At 42.3% G+C, this 19,121-nt stretch overlaps 1 protein-coding gene across 1 annotated transcript in view; it reads right to left on the bottom strand.

The window, feature by feature from the left end:
• LOC126262586 (uncharacterized) overlaps positions 1 to 17,073 on the bottom strand; it is a 90,056-nt gene extending 72,983 nt beyond the window's left edge. The window contains exon 1 of the mRNA XM_049959323.1: positions 16,998 to 17,073. The gene's annotated coding sequence lies outside the window, so the exon portion shown is untranslated. The remainder of the gene's footprint in view (positions 1 to 16,997) is intronic.
• Positions 17,074 to 19,121: the final 2,048 nt, after the last annotated feature.

The raw sequence follows: 19,121 nt of genomic DNA, 5'->3' as shown, positions 1-19,121 counted from the left end.
GACACGTAAGAGAATTATCGCCTAATCAGCTTAACAGCTCATGTATCCAAACCGCTGAGAAGAATAATATGCCGGCCGAAGTGGCCGTGCGGTTAAAGGCGCTGCAGCCTGGAACCGCAAGACCGCTACGGTCGCAGGTTCGAATCCTGCCTCGGGCATGGATGTTTGTGATGTCCTTAGGTTAGTTAGGTTTAACTAGTTCTAAGTTCTAGGGGACTAATGACCTCAGAAGTAGAGTCCCATAGTGCTCAGAGCCATTTGAACCATTTTTGAAGAATAATATACAGAAGAATAGAAAACAAAATTGAGGACGTGTTACACGACGATCGGTTTGGCCTTAGGAAAGGTAAAGGCATCGCGGAGGCAATTCTGACGTCTGAGGTTTATAATGAAAAAAAGGCTGAAGAAAAATCAAGACACTTCATAGGATCTGTCGACATGGACAAAGCGGTCTAAAATTCAAAACAGTGAAAGATGTTCGAACTTATGGGAAAACAGGGGTAAGCTATAGAGAAATAAGTGTAATATGCAATATATACAATAATCGAGAGGGATCAATAAGACTCGAAGACGAATAACGAAGTTTTATGATTAATAAGGGTTTTAGACAGGGATGTAGTCTTTAACCTGTACTGTTCAATCTGTAGATCAAAGAAGCAATGACAGAAATAAAAGAAAGGTTCAAGAGTGGGATTAAAATTCAGGGTGAAAGGCTATCAATGCCTCTGAGCACTATGGGACTTAACTGCTGTGGTCATCAGTCCCCTAGAACTTAGAACTACTTAAACCTAACTAACCTAAGGACATCACACATATCCATGCCCGAGGCAGGATTCGAACCTGCGACCGTAGCGGTCACGCGGCTCCAGACTGTAGCGCCTAGAACCGCACGGCCACTCCAGCCAAAGGCTATCAATGATAGTATTGGATGATGACATTGCTTTCTGCAGCGAAGGTGAAGCAGCACTGTAGGTTGGAAATGAGCAATGTGATGAGTTGAGAATATGGATTGAGTGAAATCGAAGAAAGACGAAAGTAATGAGAAGTAAGAGAAACGAGAACGGCGAGAAACTTTACAATTGGGGATCACGAAGTAGACGAAGTTAAGGAATACTGCTGCCTAGGAAGCAAAGTAATCTATGAAGGACGGAGCAAATAGGACGTAAAACGTAAAGTATCACTGGCGAAAAAGGCATTACTGCCCAAGAGAAGTCTGCTAGTATTAGGCTTTGGTCTTAACTTCAGAAAGTAATTTCTGAGGACGTACGTTTGCAGTACAGGATTGTACGACGGAAATGAGTCATGGACTATGGGAAAACCAGAACAGAAGACAATCGAAGCCTTTAAGATGTAGTGCTACAGAAGTGTGTTGAAAATTAGGTGAGATAATAAGGTAGGAAACGTGGATGTTCCCCGCAGAATCGCCGAGGAAAAGAGCGCATGGAAAACAATGGCAAGAAGCAGGGAAAAGAATAATAGTACATCTGTTAAGGCATCGGGCGATATCTTCCATGGTACTAGAGGGAGATGTAGAGGATAAAAACTATAGAGGAAGACAGAGACTGGAATACATCCAGCAAATAACTTAGGACGTAGATTGCAAGTGCTACTCTGAGATGAAGAGGTTGGCACAGGAGTTAAGTTCATGGCGGGTGGCATCAAACCAGTGAGAAGACAGATGACTAAAAAAAAAAAAACCTTAAGGCCATCCAGAAACTTTACCCAACGACCACGAAGCATTAGCTTTCTCACTGCTCTTTGATACTAACAAAATAAGGGGGTGTGCTGAAAAATAATGCCTCCGCGTTTTTAATTCTGTTCTGAAGATCGGTTGAGGTATTACATGTCGTGCATATTACTCGATCGATTTTCAACCCTCTGCGCTTGGAGGGCTCCGAATTCTAGCATGTAACATGGCGGTGTGTAACGTAGCTACGTCGATGTACCGCGCGACCATCAAAAAACTGAAAGCACAAATTCCAAGAGCTCGTCCGCAGATGTAGCACCGTCTCCTTCAGCATGACAATGGAAAACATACGAGCACAGCAACATCTTGAACAATCCGACGCTATACTCTCTCTGTCGTGGGACACCCTCCATAACACTCCCGACTTGGCCCCATCCGGTTATCATGTTTCCAGCACTTAAAGGATACCTTCGAGGATCTCACTTGACACAGATGAAGCGGCACAAGCATTGGTGAGGTTGTCGCACCGTCAACAAAGTCAAACATTCTACAATGCTGATACCAACAAACTGATCTCTCGTTCGGATTAATTTTCTCGCTAGGGTGACTTTCTTGAGGAATAAGTATATATAAATGAAGAATAAACATTTGGAATATTAATGATGTTTATTTAAAAAGATTCAAGAATTTTCACATAACAAAATTCGGAGTCATTATTACTTTTCAGCACGGCCTCGTAGTTAAAGGAAAGCCTAGTTCGTCCTTCCTTTCAATCACCCTGTGCTGTTCAGTTAATATTTGTAAGAAAACTCCATGCTCAAATACTCCGACCACGCCCGAGTTCCCGGGTTCGATTCCCGGCGGGGTCAGGGATTTTCTCTGCCTCGTGATGACTGCGTGTTGTCTGCTGTCCTTACGTTAGTTAGGTTTAAGTAGTTCTAAGTTCTAGGGGACTGATGACCATAGATGTTAAGTCCCATAGTGCTCAGAGCCATTTTTTTCAAATACTCCTATGAGTACTAAATAGTATTGCATTTTCAATTTATTGTAGTGTGAACTATAAATTTAACCCGTAATTTCGTTCACATAGGGAACTATCAGTGTCTCGTATAATAAATTAATGTTTTGTTGAATATTATAGGAATCGATGTATCTAAAATTCTCATTTAATTTAGTTGGCGCTTGTAGATTCGTCCTTTCATACTACAGCAGACTGCACGAACTACGTCTCTGAGAATGGACTTCGAAATCGAAAAATATGTTAAGTGAAATAAAAGGTTGTGAAAAATAGGCCAACATGTGTTTTCCCTGTGTAAGTACAATTTTATCACTTCAAGCTAATAATCTTATTTACTCCTGTTTTAAACTATTTTCGGTAAGGTAAACAGAATACAATAGAATCAATGTCTATTTCTTTAAACACATGCTATCAGCAGTTTCATAGTTTTGTTGTGAGAATGACTTATCATATATCACGTAAAATATTTCCTTGTATTATTGACTGGGAAGTATTGGTGAAAGAAGCAGTGGCCTTTGGCTCTTTACGTAATTTAAAGAACTCTTTACATTGTGTGCACATAGTTGTGTTGTTAAAACATTACACAATTTATAACGGCGCTCAATTAGTTTACGTTAAAATTGTTGTGTAACAGTAAACGAGCTGATATGCTACGGAAATACAGTATTTGAATGTGTACGTTTTCATAGGCCCAAACGGATCTGCTTGTGTTCTTGATGCACTTGTCCATTCACAAGGCCCCCATAGAAGTTATTCCGAATTTTTTTTTCTTTGCAGATCGCGAAATCATAATTACCACACATTCAGTTCTGGATCAGATTGATGTAGCAGATGATATTCAGGAGAGGAGCAGCTTCTGGTTCGCGGCTAATTGCGATGACGCACGGTATTATCGGTTTGCTTCACACAGCTCTGTTCATTATGACGCTCTCCTTCCATGGCACCACGATCAGAAGGGCAGTAGACCGCTTTCCGGGATTTAGGGTACATGGGAAACTTATCTGAATGTGGGTACTTTTATAGTATTGTCCATAATACTATCCCATATTATATTGTTGTCAGTGTCTTAAACAGTGTACCGCATCGCTCGATTGCGAATGTTATGCACCGATCAATGGAAGATGGATGAAAGAGGACATCAGTGATACTGGGCACATGGGGAGCCCGAGAACTGGACTGATGTGTGCAACGTACTTTAAAATAATCAGTAACTGATGTATTATTCATTAGAAACATTACAAAATTAAATCAAATATTTATCCCCACCGACTTTATTTGCTCATAACCAAAACAAATCAAAATGTGCTTTTCTTACACAATTGCAGTAGCATCTAACAATAAATAACTCTCTGGCACTAAACGATATCAGGAGTTAATCGCAGATTTTAAAAGAAAGAAATATCAGCAGTGACATGAACAAGCTTCTGCCAGGAAAATATTACAGCAAGAAACCTACTTAAGAGCGCATTGTAACTGGTGCATGTCTCGAAACAACGGAAACGACTTAAAACAATAGAACGTCATCGAAGAAAAACCGATCTACTGTACTTGTAACCAGCGCGGGAGGAAACCAACAACATGCTGGGGCCTCATCGCAGACACCTGGAAATCCACAGCATGCAGTCAGCGTCCCGCGCACCAACGCCCTCACGTGAGTTGTGAGTTCGCCGTTCTGCTGATTACTGTCGGTTGAACTATAGCGAAAGAAGGCTCTACATGCAGCGCGTATCCGCCCACCACAACCAAGACGATAACAACCAACTTGCCTCGCTAGACATCGCCGTCGAGAAATTAAAGTTGAACGGTGACGTGTCCATCATGGCTCATCAGTTACGAAAAAATAAATGTATGTTTCTCTGAGCTCACCAGTAAAGAACGTAACGCGTACAATACCGACATGCTTATGAAAGATAGTGCTACATAGTGAAGACGGTAATACGAAAAGCATAAGAAATCTTTCAGGGACAGAAATTTAATGAAAGTGACTCAGCCTTATTCCTCGCCCGAGGGCTGTATGGAAAGCATTAAGGAACTTGAAAACAAGCATGAGAGAACAATTTACGACCGATACTATCGACATTGAAGAGTGGAAGCTTTTCCTATTAAAGGAAACAAGGACATAGCTCCAACGATTAAGCAAAAGATAGCTTTTAGGGTCAGAAATGTAATGAAACTGACTCAGTAGTATTTATCGACCGAGGACTGTATGGAAAACGTTTATGAAGTTGAAAAGAAAGAAAATAAAACGACGGAAAATTTACAATTGATAAAATGGACATCGAAGAGCGGAAGCATTACTTATTAAAGGAAACAATGATAGAGCTCAAAGGCTTGAGTTACGAATTACAGGTGGTAAGTCAGAACTATCGAGAAGTAAGAGTGTAACGTATTTCTGGGGTACAGAAGAAAATAACAACTCCAAAAGTCCAGGAAGTTTACCTGTACACCTTTACTATTTGTCAGTTCTCTAAATGAAAAACAGTTCCATTAGGGTGGAAATTCGCTGACGTAAAGTCTTCATAAAGAAACAAAACAGAAGTGCATGTGAATTATACGGTATTGAACGCGACTGTTTCGTAATCTAAATTTTGTGGGTGATTTTCACGACGTAGAATTCATGATTTTAAGGTGTATGACTAAGATCAGAGATGGTTTGGGACTAGATGACCCTTAAAGTATACTCCGTTTATTGTTAAACAACAAACAGCGGGGTATTCTAAATACCTACCAAAAATTGTGTGACCGTCTGCAAACATTAAACTGTGGATAGCAAACCAACTAAAGTTAATGGATGGAAAATATGTTAGCGTCTTTAAAACCACATGTAAACGGAATATATCTAGAACTGGGCTAGCACAGGTTTTTCAGCTGACATGAGATGATGGAAATATAGACCATAGACTAAGTTGTCACCTTTCACAAGTATTATTCAGAACACACTGGCTGACAGAACAGTGAAACACCAAGAAGACATGATCGGATGTCAGTGTAACTTTGTACATGTACACGTCGTGGGCGGTTATGTAAATTATTAGAGTAGAAAATGTCTGTAGTAGGTACAACGACCCCCATAGAGCAGTAGTGTTGTTCGTGTTTAGTGTTGTCAACAGGCCTGGTAGAACATACGAAGTGCGCGAACGGCGTGAGATGTTGAGTGATCACTGTCAAGCATACGAAAATGCCGCGCACACCCGCGAGGTAGCGTGACAGGAGTCTACTGATGCACATTTGTATGTGGTACATGAATATGACTTTATAAACGATGTATGTCTTTGACAGGCCTTACATCGCAGACCCGGAGCTACTGCTAAAGTGCGCGTCGTATATCTTGGCGGCCGAGTTTAGGTTCGTTCTGCGCATCTGACGTCAAAACATACAGTCAGCCAATGAACAGAGAACGACGTTGCCAGATCTCGACTGTAGTACAGAGCACGGACGAGTGTCTTCAGTTTTAGAAACGTTCAGTCATAAATAAAGTAATAGAACAAAAGCAATGTCTTGATAGCAGACTTTGTTTTTTGAAACTTTGGAAAAACCATTCTTTATGCCAATTGCTTCAGTTTCTATTAATTAATTAAACCAAACAAGCAATAACACTCTTAATTCAGGCGATAGCAAGGAAAGGTGTTTGTATCAATTTCACGAACCGCTTTTTCGCAATAAAGAACAGCGGTAATTCTTTATTTCCTATTGTACTTCGACGAAGTGCGAGTAATTCATAGGCGTACCAACAGTGTTTGTCAGAATTTTGCGTGACATGTTAGAGTCCTTGTGGAGCGATATTGCATGGTAAGCTACGTTAGCGTAATGGTTAAGGCGTTGGACTCGAAGGCGATAGGTAACGAGTTCAAACCTTGTGCGATGATAAATATTTTTTTTATTTTAAAACAATATCGAAGTGTCTTACTTCACGAATTTTATTCGTTTGAATGCAGTTTTTTGAAATTTCTAGTGCTTTGTCTCTTCATTAACCATTTCGCTGCTGCAGTCACGTGCTCCCCGCATTCCGCGTTGTGCGCGGTTTTGTCATCACTGCACTGCTCGCCTGTGCTGACACATGGTGTTTCCACTGCTTTGACACACTTTATCATTCGATTTCACAAAAACTATTTGGCCCAAAAATTAGATTTTTACACATATTCTTGACTGATACCTTCCCCCCATAAATGACCTAATTTTGTTTCGATGTTCAACCCAGTTATTGTGCAGCATTAAATGTAGTAAACCATTGCACGAAAATTTGAAGAGTTTGCAGAGGTAAAAGTCCATAGCGTATACTTTCCGTATGGTCGATTTTAGCTGTCACAATGTTGAGAATGAAATGTGGACAAGGTACCTAAATTTCATATAAAATTTACTGTATAACAATATCTCATTTAATTTAAGTACCACATAGGTGTCGTATGTAATATTAAGAAATATTCCGTCTTTCGCGACTGTGATAAAAGTTTTATTTACACCGGGCGCGTTTGGCTTTATTTTAAAGCACTTCAGTCAGTCAAAGGAAGTGGGGGGAAGGTATCAGTCAAGAATATGTGTAAAAATCTAATTTTTGGGCCATATAGTTGTTGTGGAATCGAATGATAAGTGTGTCAAAGCAGTCGGAAACACCATGTGTCAGCACAGGCGATCAGTGCAGTGACAAAATCGCGCACAGCGCGGAATGCGGGGAGCACGTCTCTGTAGCAGCGAAAGGGTTAATGCGGCCGTGGTGGCTTTACTTCATAAACTGCGCGCTCCCCCCTAAACGTAAGCTTGCGAACTATACTGTACTATGGCGCTGTTTCTCTTGGCGCGTGCGTCGTGTGCAACTGGCAACGCAGCAATCTCCCGCGTCTGGGCGGGCATGCGCGAGCCGCCAAGATAAAAGAATTCAACTATAGTGTTGGGGTAAGAGAGCGCTTGGTGCACAGTTGTAGGTGGCTGTCTGTGAGGGAAAGACGGTGGAGTAGGCAGTTTTTGTGGTGTGCTATGTGAAGCCACCAAGTGTTAGATTAATCTAGGTATGTCAATATTGTTGAACATGGAAGCAGATTTCTTCATGCAAGCAAGGTAAAGATGTTACATAATTATGATTAGTGTTTTTGCCAACGCGTTAGTATACATTTGGCTGATAATCGGTAATTGTTCAGTAGCCCCAGAATGTACGTAAATTGTTTTGATGGAAGGGCTAGTTAGATATTTCACTTTTGTAATGTTTCTAAGATTTGTCAACAGAGCTATATTTAATTTCATGATTTGCATTTACGTTGGATTAATGACGTTAGATAGTACTTGCTGTTTAAAACTCATTGTTTGTGAATCAATTGTGATAAATGTAACTTCAATTTTCAGATGTTTTTGAAAAGATAAACTTAACTTGCAATATATTTTTGCTAAAAAAAATTTTTGTTAGTAATTCACCATAATCAGTACCGCCTTCCGGTCCACGTCACATATTTTTTTAATGAAGTTGGATTTTCTTAGATGCTCTCGTTTATCAGCCAAAAGAATTTCTCGTGCATTTCGAAGTATTATGGAAAACATTGCACACTGCTGAGCCTGTAGCTAGCATAATTTACTTTTTTTTTTTTTTTTTTTTTTTTTGAGGGACCAGACTACAGCCGGCCGGAGTGGCCGTGCAGTCCTAGGCGCTACAGTCTGGAGCCGAGCGACCGCTACGGTCGCAAGTTCGAATCCTGCCTCGGGCATGGATGCGTGTGACGTCTTTAGGTTAGTTAGGTTTAATTAGTTCTAAGTTCTAGGCGACTGATGACCTCAGAAGTTACGTCGCATAGTGCTCAGAGCCATTTAAACCATTTGAACCAGACTACATCACGTCCCATTTTTGCTGCTCTAGAGGTAACATAATTTAATTTATTTGTTATGTGCGGATGGCCAAAGTTATCAGTTTTGAACAGGCACTGATGATTCAGTGCCTAAGGAGCTGAATGTAGTATTTTGCAGTGACTGTATTTCTTTATTGTTATTGGGAGTTGCATTGCCCAATCAATTCGTGTTTTGCTAAAAATAACACAGGGTAAGCGCAACACTTGCACTTACAACATACAACACACCTATTCGAGTTCAGTACTCATTCCACAGATCAGACATTCATTCAACGTATTGGTGAAGTTCATTATTTCATTTTTAAGCAATGTTACGCTTTCTTTAAAAGAACGTTACAGGCGTTACCAGCACACGACAGAGTTTGCAAGGTGCCTCATTGTGGGTGTCCATTTGGCATGTAGTCTAATCGTGCAATACTCAGAGTTTTTAAGGGATTCGGATCATGAGAGCAGACACACTCTTGAAGGTTCTCCTCGAGTATGTCTGACCACAACAAAGGAGGGTCGTCGTATTGTGCACCAAGCACACCGTAACCCCATCACATCTCGGTCTGCCATCCGAGAACAAGTAACCCAACATTCTCTGTTGTTCTGTATCAGTTATCAGAGACTGGGAACAGTCGGGACCAGGGGATTATCGTCCCGCGCGTAGGCTGCTGTTCAGAGTCGGTAAGCTCCTGTGGGGCCAAACTGCTGAGGTCATCGGTCCCTCGGCTTACACACTACTTAATCTAACTTAGGCTAAAGACAATACACACATCCATGCCAGAGGGAGGACTCAAATCTCCGACGGGAGAAGCCGCGTGAATCGTGGCAAGGTGGCCAAGACCTCGCGGCTACCCCGCGCGGCTAGGCAGCCGTTAACATCACAACACAGACGGCTGCGTCTGGAACGGTGCTGTGGCCGGTGAGCATGGATTGCCGTTGGATGGTGTCACACTGTATCCAGAGATGAACTGCGATTGTGTCCTTCCCTCTATGTCCATCGTTGGCGAATATGGCGAGTTTTCGTTCTCCTAATGTTCTGGATAGGCACACCTGTGTTACTCTTAGCATCATGGCGTGGGGAAGAAAGTTGATTAAACAAATGATTATGTAATCGGAAACATTTGCATTCGTCCGATAATTTAAGACCTAAAGAGATATTAATAAAAAGTCGAAGACATTAGTGGGAATTTCTGTCATCAATGACTAGGGGGGGAATAACGATGGAGACCGACAAGATATGTGGCGCTGGTAATCCTCAGGGAATGTTACGACGTAACGTTCTGTTAATGAAACGATTGTCACAGATTTGAAGCTTGAATTGGACTAGAATGAGGAAATAAGCCAGGCATATCCGTTTCGAAGCAACCGCTTCAGCAATTAACCTAATCGATTTTGGGAGGTAGCAGAAATCCCAGTTCTAGAATGTGAGTCCTGTGTCCTGAACCACGTGACATCTTGTTTGATATACAGGGTGGTCCATTGATCGTGACCGGACCAAATACCTCAAAAAATAAGCGTCAAACAAAAAAACTACAAAGAACTAAACTTGTCTAGCTTCAAGGGGGAAACCAGATGACGCTATGGTTGGCCCGCTAGATGGCGCTGCCATAGGACAAACAGGTATCAGCTGCGTTTTTTTAAATACGAACCCCCATTTTTATTACATATTCGTGTAATACGTAAAGGAATATGAATGTTTTAGTTGGACCACATTTCGCTTTGTGATAGATGGCGCTGTAATAGTCACAAACGTATAAGTACGTGGTATCACGTAACATTACGCCAGTGTGGACGGTATTTGCTTCGTGATACATTACCCGTGTTAAAATGGACCGTTAACCAACTGCAGAAAAGGTTGATTACGTGTTGATGTATGGCTATTGTGGTCAAAATGCCCAACGGGCGTGTGCTATGTATGCTGCTCGGTATCCTGGACGACATCATCCAAGTGTCCGGACGGTTCGCCGGATAGTTACGTTATAAGGAAACAGGAAGTGTTCAGCCACATGTGAAACGTCAGTCACGGCCAGCAACAAATGATGATGCCCAAGTAGGTGTTTTAGCTGCTGTCGCGGATAATCCGCACATCAGTAGCAGACAAATTGCGCAAGAATCGGGAATCTCAAAAACGTCGGTGTTGAGAATGCAACATCAACATCGATTGCACCCGTACCATATTTCTATGCACCAGCAATTGCATGGCGACGACTCTGAACGTCGTGTACAGTTCTGCCACTGGGCACAAGAGAAATTACGGGACGATGACACGTTTTTTGCACGCGTCATTCACCAACAGCGGTAACGTAAACCGGCATAATATGCACTATTGGGCAACGGAAAATCCACGATGGCTGCGACAAGTCGAACATCAGCGACTTTGGCGGGTTAATGTATGGTGCGGCATTATGGGAGGAAGGATAATTTGCCCCCATTTTATCGATGGCAATCTAAAAGGGTTAATGTATGCTGATTTACTACGTAATGTTCTACTGACGTTACTGCAAGATGTTTCACTGCATGACAGAATGGTGATGTACTTCCAACATGATGGATGTCCGGCACATCGCTCGTGTGCGGTTGAAGCGGTATTGAATAGCATATTTCATGACAGGTGGACTGGTCGTCGAAACACCGTACCGTGACCCGCACGTTCACCGGATCTGACGTCACCGGATTTCTTTCTGTGGGGAATGTTGAAGGATATTTGCTATCGTGATCCACCAACAACGCCTGACAACATGCGTCAGTGAATTGTCAATGCATGTTCGAACATTACGCAAGGCGAACTACTCGCTGTTGAGAGGAATGTCGTTACACATATTGCCAAATTCATTGAGGTTGACGGACATCATTTTGAGCATTTATTGCCTTAATGTGGTATTTACAGGCAATCACGTTGTCACAGCATGCGTTCTGAGAAATGATAAGTTCACAAAGGTACATGTATTACATTGGAACAACCGAAATAAAATGTTCAAACGTACCTACTTTCTTTATTTTAATTTAAAAAACCTACCTGTTACCAACTGTTCGTCTAAAATTGTGAGCCATATGTTTGTGACTATTAAAGCGCCATCTATCAGAGAGCGAAAAAAGTGGTCCAAGTAAAACATTCATATTTCTTTACGTATTGCACGACTATGTAATAAAAAATGTTGGTTCCTAGTTAGAAAAACGCAGTTGATATCCATTTTACCTATGGCAGCGCCATCTAGCGGGCCAACCATAGCGCCATGCGGTTCCTCGTTCCAGCTAGACAAGTTTCGTTCTATGTAGTTTTTTCCTTTGACGCTTATTCCTGTCACAATCAATGTACCACCCTGTATAAGCGGAAACGTTTGCATTCGATAATTTAAGACCTGAAGAGATACTAATAAAAATATCACGCACCGTCTCCCCACAACTCGAAGACATTAGTGGGAATTTCTGTCATCAATGACTAGGGGGGGAGGGGGAGGGCAATATCGATGGAGACTGACAAGATATGTGGCGCAGGTAACCCTCAGGGAATGTTAGGGTAACGTTCTGTTGATGATGCGATTGTCACAGACTTGAAGCTTGAATTGGACTAGAATGAGGAAATAAGCCAGGCATATCCGTTTCGAAGCAACCGCTTCAGTAATTAACCTAATCGGTTTTGGGAGGTAGCAGAAACCCCCGTTCTACAATGTGAGTCATTTGTCGTGAACCACGTGACATCTTCCAGAATGAGATTTTCACTCTGCAGCGGAGTGTGCGCTGATATGAAACTTCCTGGCAGATTAAAACTGTGTGCCCGACCGAGACTCGAACTCGGGACCTTTGCTTTTCGCGGGCAAGTGCTCTACCATCTGAGCTACCGAAGCACGACTCACGCCCGGTACTCACAGCTTTACTTCTGCCAGTACCTCGTCTCCTACCTTCCAAACTTCTCATTCTGGAAACATCCCCCAGGCTGTGGCTAAGCCATGTCTCCGCAATATCCTTTCTTTCAGGAGTGCTAGTTCTGCAAGGTTCGCAGGAGAGCTTCTGTAAAGTTTTGAAGGTAGGAGACGAGGTACTGGCAGAAGTACAGCTGTGAGTACCGGGCGTGAGTCGTGCTTCGGTAGCTCAGTTGGTAGAGCACTTGCCCGCGAAAGGCAAAGGTCCCGAGTTCGAGTCTCGGTCGGGCACACAGTTTTAATCTGCCAGGAAGTTTCATATCAGCGCACACTCCGCTGCAGAGTGAAAATCTCATTCTGGAAACATCCCCCAGGCTGTAGCTAAGCCATGTCTCCGCAATATCCTTTCTTTCAGGAGTGCTAGTTCTGCAAGGTTCGCAGGAGAGCTTCTGTAAAGTTTGGAAGGTAGGAGACGAGGTACTGGCAGAAGTAAAGCTGTGAGTACCGGGCGTGAGTCGTGCTTCGGTAGCTCAGTTGGTAGAGCACTTGCCCGCGAAAGGCAAAGGTCCCGAGTTCGAGTCTCGGTCGGGCACACAGTTTTAATCTGCCAGGAAGTTTCATATCAGCGCACACTCCGCTGCAGAGTGAAAATCTCATTCTGGAAACATCCCCCAGGCTGTGGCTAAGCCATGTCTCCGCAATATCCATTCTTTCAGGAGTGCTAGTTCTGCAAGGTTCGCAGGAGAGCTTCTGTAAAGTTTGGAAGGTAGGAGACGAGGTACTGGCAGAAGTAAAGCTGTGAGTACCGGGCGTGAGTCGTGCTTCGGTACCTCTGTTGAATGCCGGCACGGTAGCTCAGCGTGTTCGGTGAGAGGGTTAGTTGCCCTCTGTAATAAAAAAACTGAGTTAATCGGTCAATAACGAACTTAAACGGATGTCTTACGACATCCGCCCCGAGCAGATGCAACGAACGAAAGTGAACAAAATGAGATTAAAAAAAAAAAAAGTTGGTAGAGCACTTGCCCGCGAAAGGCAAAGGTCCCGAGTTCGAGTCTCAGTCGGGCACACAGTTTTAATCTTCCAGGAAGTTTTACGTGACATCTTGTTTGATGTATATTATTGAGAACGTAGGCGGTGTGAAGCATGAAGAGATACTAGATAGACTATACGTTATTTCAGATAAAACTAAATAGGAATCGTTGTGCTGAATATTACGAGCACTCGCCAGTGCAGATAAAGACAGGATCCAGAGCTAACAACTGAGCACTAATGACAGTGTTATTGTTTCAGCTACATGTACTTTTCTATCTCTTTCGGTGACAACATAGTTTTAGCTACGAAATCAATATACAGACAGTTCCAAAAGAAAGTGTAGTCCATAATTTTAAATGTAAAGCCTTCAGCGGCAACTCTTGTAGTGGTCTCGATTCTTTAAGCAATGCGCTTTAGCACAGTGTATAGACCAACAGTTCGAGAGTTCAAATGGTTCAAATAGCTCTGAGCGCTATGGGACTTAACATCTGAGGTCATCAGTCCCCTAGAACTTAGAACTACTTAAATCTAACTAACCTAAGGGCATCACACAAATCCATGCCCGTGGCAGGATTCCAACCTGCGACCGTAGCCGTCGCGCGGTTCCAGTCTGAAGCGCCTAGAGCCGCGCGGCCACACCGGCCGGCCTGTGAGAATTAAATGTTTTGTTCTCTCGGTTGCAGTTTAAAGTGATTGCAAGATATCTGAAGCATCATGAAGCTGTGTTCCTTGTAAATCATCCAAAAGGCCCGAAACTTTTATTAGGAGCTGCTGCTAAAATTCGTTCAAAGTCGAAGACATTCGTTGCAAAGTGGGTCAGACAGTATTTAAAGGTTGTAAACGTGGATGATTTAGAGGAGAGAGGGCAAGCTATAATCGATAATGGCCACGATTTGATTAACTATTAGGTAACAGTTCAATAATATGTATTTTCATGTAAACATATATTTATAATAGTGTCTTTTATTTCATACTGATAACGGTCTACACTTTCTTGTGCAACTAATTGTATATGTTTCCAATGACTTCCTCTCAGTCTCGTGAGGAAATCACAACAAAATAAAGAAAACTTAGTACATGGCACGCAATCTGCTACAGGGACATCAAAATAAAAACTGTTTCCCCTTTTCTCAAATAAAAATATGAACGAGTAATAAGATGCTGCACGAAATGTTCTTTCATACCAAAAGAATTGTATGTCAAATAAAACTTTCTCGATGGATCTGACCAATGATATGTTATCTGGTTATCAAACGTGTAAATGCGACGGCGCTGTTACTTCACTGATAAGCCATGAGGAATTCCACGCTAAAAGGGCCATCTTATCTAGAAGATTTTGCCATCAAACGTTTCCAAATCGCCCAGCCATGAGCTCTTCTGTTCATAAGTTCACACGTAGCGAATGTTGGACAACAATCACTAAATGAAATACGCCACAGGCAGAATTAAAGGGAAGTGCTATTAAATATTGTAGGAAAACAATAACTCAGTCACAGTATTAAGAAATAGGCAATCATGCACGTAGCTACCATTCTAAGATAAAAATGCTTCTAACAATATTACTACGGAACTTGTGGTCAGTAAAAGAAGAATTAACAAGAATGTTTGAAAAATTTCGTATTCGGCCTTGAGCTGCTGGTGAAATACAGCGACCAACTCTGCGTGGTGTGAACCTGTTCACAGCGTTAATGCTGATTACAGTTTCAACATGAATGTGTGCAATCCACAACAGAGTTTTTAAAGATTGACGACGTAATTTATGTTACCTTATATCCTCTTTACTTCGGAAGCGCAAGTGAATCGAGGAAACATACTTTGCACAGACATGAAGGGACGAGGAGCTAAAGTACAGACAGCACGAGACTACAAGATTTTGAAACGTCGCGTTACAGGAGAATGCAGAAGCTTTGGTTAGGTATGTCGAGTAAATAATGAGGAGACACTGAACATAATTGGAGAGAAAAAGATACTTGTAGCGCAACCTGGCAGAGAGACGGGATAGTCTGATGGGACACATCCTGATGCATTGAAGAATAATTAATTTCCTAACTGACTGTAGTGTCCGGGGGAAAAACAGTCGAGGGAGACAAAGGCGGGAATTAAGTACGCTGGTTCAAGGTTTATGCAAGTTGCAGTAATTATGTATGGTGTAGGAGAGCTCAACATGGCGCGCCAGCGTGGAGAACTCCAACAAGCCAGTCTCCTTACTGACATCATCCAAAAATACATACACTTTGAAAAAATTCCTTCAATGAAAATTATATTCATTGCCGAGATTATGCGAAACAATTTTCTACGTTTTTGGCAATGTCGTTGTTGAACACCAACACCCTTCTTTCCCCGGTTGCCCACATTTGAATTAATATGGTTACTACCATTCTCTATTTTTCGACATGGTTTCTGATAGAAGCATCACATTTCATGATCAACAAATTTAACAGTAAATTTCTCCAAAACCAAAGTTTAATGTTTCAGTGGTGTATTTAGTACTCAAAAAATATGTAATACATATGTTTCGGGAGTGAGTAGGGATTACTTACAGAAAACTACAAAGTGACCCTTACGTAGAATGTGAGAGCATACATAAAAGAAAAAAATGTTAAAATTGTGTTATTGAGGTAGGTAACAAATAAAGATAAGCACATTGATGCGATCGAATTAATGTTGCCGGCTCATGGCGTATTCTATGTCATAGAGAACGTGTATTGAAGAAGTGAATGCTTGGAGCGGAACATTTAAAAACTGATGTGCAGATTCTCACTCATGAAACATCGTAGTCATATCACATTAAACACAGACAACATCCTCCGTTCGTGTAAATAATAATGCATGTCGAGTAATAGGTACACGACGTAACAGTATTCACCAGCACAGATTACCTGAGTAAGTTCTGAAGAAGGTAGTAGCTAACGTTCGGGTAATATACGAACGTGTATACTTGTACTTCCGAATTGCGGTAAATAAATACTGGCGGCTTGAAAGTCAAGCAGGTGGCAGACCGCAAAATCTGAGAGTCAGTGTTCATTTCCTGGATCTTCGCTGACAGTTAGATAGTCTCCTCCAACAGTGCACTGTGGCCGTACCTTAACACTGAGCTGTATGACTGGCCGCTTGCACCCGTCCCAGAAAGGGTGGAAAAGAACCATGTACTATCTCACATAGCACCATGCTTAGAATAGGTTCAATAACGTAGTATGAAAGCCCTACATCAGAAAACTATTTACTTGCAATTACTTCACAACATGATGAATAGGAATTTCAGTTACAATTAATCCAATACAGGTGTTGAGAGTATAGAAACATGAGTACGTTGTAACGTTGACAGGGGATGACATATTTAACCTTTAGAAACTATTATAATGGATAGAAAAGCCAATTTACAAATGCATTATGGTAAACGTGGATGACGAAAACGAAAGTAAGGTTTTTTTGTCGACTGAAGCCCTGTAGCACGTGACAAGCAAAACTGGATAACTCATAAAAACGTATTCTGACCAAAGATTACTGCGGAATACGTGTATAGTAACTAGCAGACAACGTCTATAAAATTAGCCCTTTAAAAATCTAAATGTTCATGCACTTACGTCATGTAAATAATAAGGTCTTCAAGCCAGTATGACCAGAAGGCAACGTCTCTTCTTTCAGAATGCGATGGCTGGTACAGCTGTTAAGTGTCCTACAGAACGTTTGTTGTGCATATATAAAGCACTCAGCAGTGTTCCCCCGTTCTGTGTGATGATAGCGGCGATAAAACTCAGCCCTGTAACGATCAGTATCTCTGTTGTCTCTGCGTGCGTGAGGCAGATAAAACTATATGGAACGAACATCTCAATGTAACCTCTAGACGAAACAACAACGTGTTTTTTTTTTGTTTTTCAGCCTGCTTGGCTAATTTGAAACTTCATCACTTCATAGTTTTGTTATAACTAGGAATAAGACAATAGTTGTTACAACTAGGAATGACAAACTAAATAAATCACCGTTCCACGGTTTATTGACACAACACTGATACAAATAATTTCGTTACCAAGCATAAGGTTATAGATGAACACTTTACGGAAAGTTATATACATTGATGGTGGTTATACCAGTGTCCAGGAAGTGAAAGTAAAATGCATAATTCCGTCAAAAATCACAAGTCCGTTGACATACTAAGCCTAGTGAACGTTGAAGTTCCGGTATAGTAATCGGATTCTGAGTCCAGAGCGCAGCCGAGTCAACCTCGAGCAGCAGATCCACCGCAGCGTAGCACTTCCCAGCTGTCGAGTAGCAACATAGCACGATGCGAACTGGCTTGTAGACGTTAGGAGCGGCGTTAAATATAGGTCCATAGCTAATGGAGCCGACAGCTGCAGCCGCTGTATATTCTGGGAGGGCAATCGCTGAGTGTTAGTGATGGCCAGTTGTTGTGTTTTGAAGCAAGCACTCTTGAAGCGATGTTAGCATTTGTCGGCCACGCGTAATGGAGCACGCTGCTGCTCGGTGCGGAGATTTAATAGTGGTGGATATCACACACCTTCCCTCTTACAAAAGTGGGGAAACATCTGCCGCGAATGAAAGCCACATCTATGTGGTCCTTCTCCGAGTCCTCAGCGACGTTGGTGACTCGGGGCACAGGAGCATACGGACGAAATCGCCCCTGCCAGGGACGAAGGTTGTATGGTATGAACCTCGGCAGCGGAGCCGGTGGAACAGAGGGAGCCAGTGGCATGTCATAATTTTCATCCGGAAGTACTCGTGGTTGATAACCAGGTGACATCTCGTAGTCTGGGCAGCTCCTGGGGCTGGGCGACGTCTGGGGTAAGTCGCTCTTGTTGGGGGGTGCGGTATTGGTCACCTGGCTTTGGACAAAAGGCACGTATAAAACTGGTGTTACTATGGCTGGGTGCGGTAGATGGGAACTAAGCTTTGTCTTGATGTTTGAACCAGTTTCCCACAAACTTTTTCACTTCCTCGTTGTCCCGGAACCTCTTCCCACGTAACGCGTCCTTCAGTGCATCAAACAAATGGAAATCACTAGGTGCTAAATCAGGACTGCAAGGGCGTTGAGGCAGTACTTCTCGGCCCATTTTGTCGCTGGTTTCACGGTTTAGTTGAGCAATGTGTGGACGTGCGCTGTCTTCTGGCGAAACACACCTCTCCTCTGAGATCCACGATGTCTTTCTCTCATGGCTGGCTTCAACTTGTTTCAAAGCAAATCCGAGTAGTGTTGGCTGTTCAATGTATGCTGCTCTTCGACATAATCACAATAAACTGGACCTTCAGCATCTCAAAAGACCGTCAACATGACTTTTCCTGCTGATGCTTGGGTTTTGAATTTCTTCTTGACAGGCGAGCGGGTGTGCTTCCACTCCACGCTTTGTCTTTTTAATTCTGGCTCATCCTAGTGAACCCAAGTTTCATCAAAAGTCAAAATTGTGTTGAGGAAGTATTCACCTTCTCTTTGATAACTTTCCTTAAGTGTGCACACTCTCATCCTTGTTTCCTTGTGTAGCCGCCTCAACTCCTTTGGGACTCGTCTTGCACATGTTTTACGGTACTTCAGATTGTTACAGATAATGTTATCAACTGTACCAGTACTAACTTGAACCTTATCAACTACTTTTCCACAGTCACACGGGCGTCGGCACGAATAATGTTACCAATTCGACTTTCAAGTGAGGGAGTTGAAACTGCAGCCGGTCGGCGAGAACGCTGTTCATCAGTCG

This window comes from Schistocerca nitens, chromosome 6, assembly GCF_023898315.1.
Source record: "Schistocerca nitens isolate TAMUIC-IGC-003100 chromosome 6, iqSchNite1.1, whole genome shotgun sequence".
NCBI classification, from domain to species: domain Eukaryota; kingdom Metazoa; phylum Arthropoda; class Insecta; order Orthoptera; family Acrididae; genus Schistocerca; species Schistocerca nitens.
This window is presented reverse-complemented; position numbering and strand designations above follow the sequence as displayed.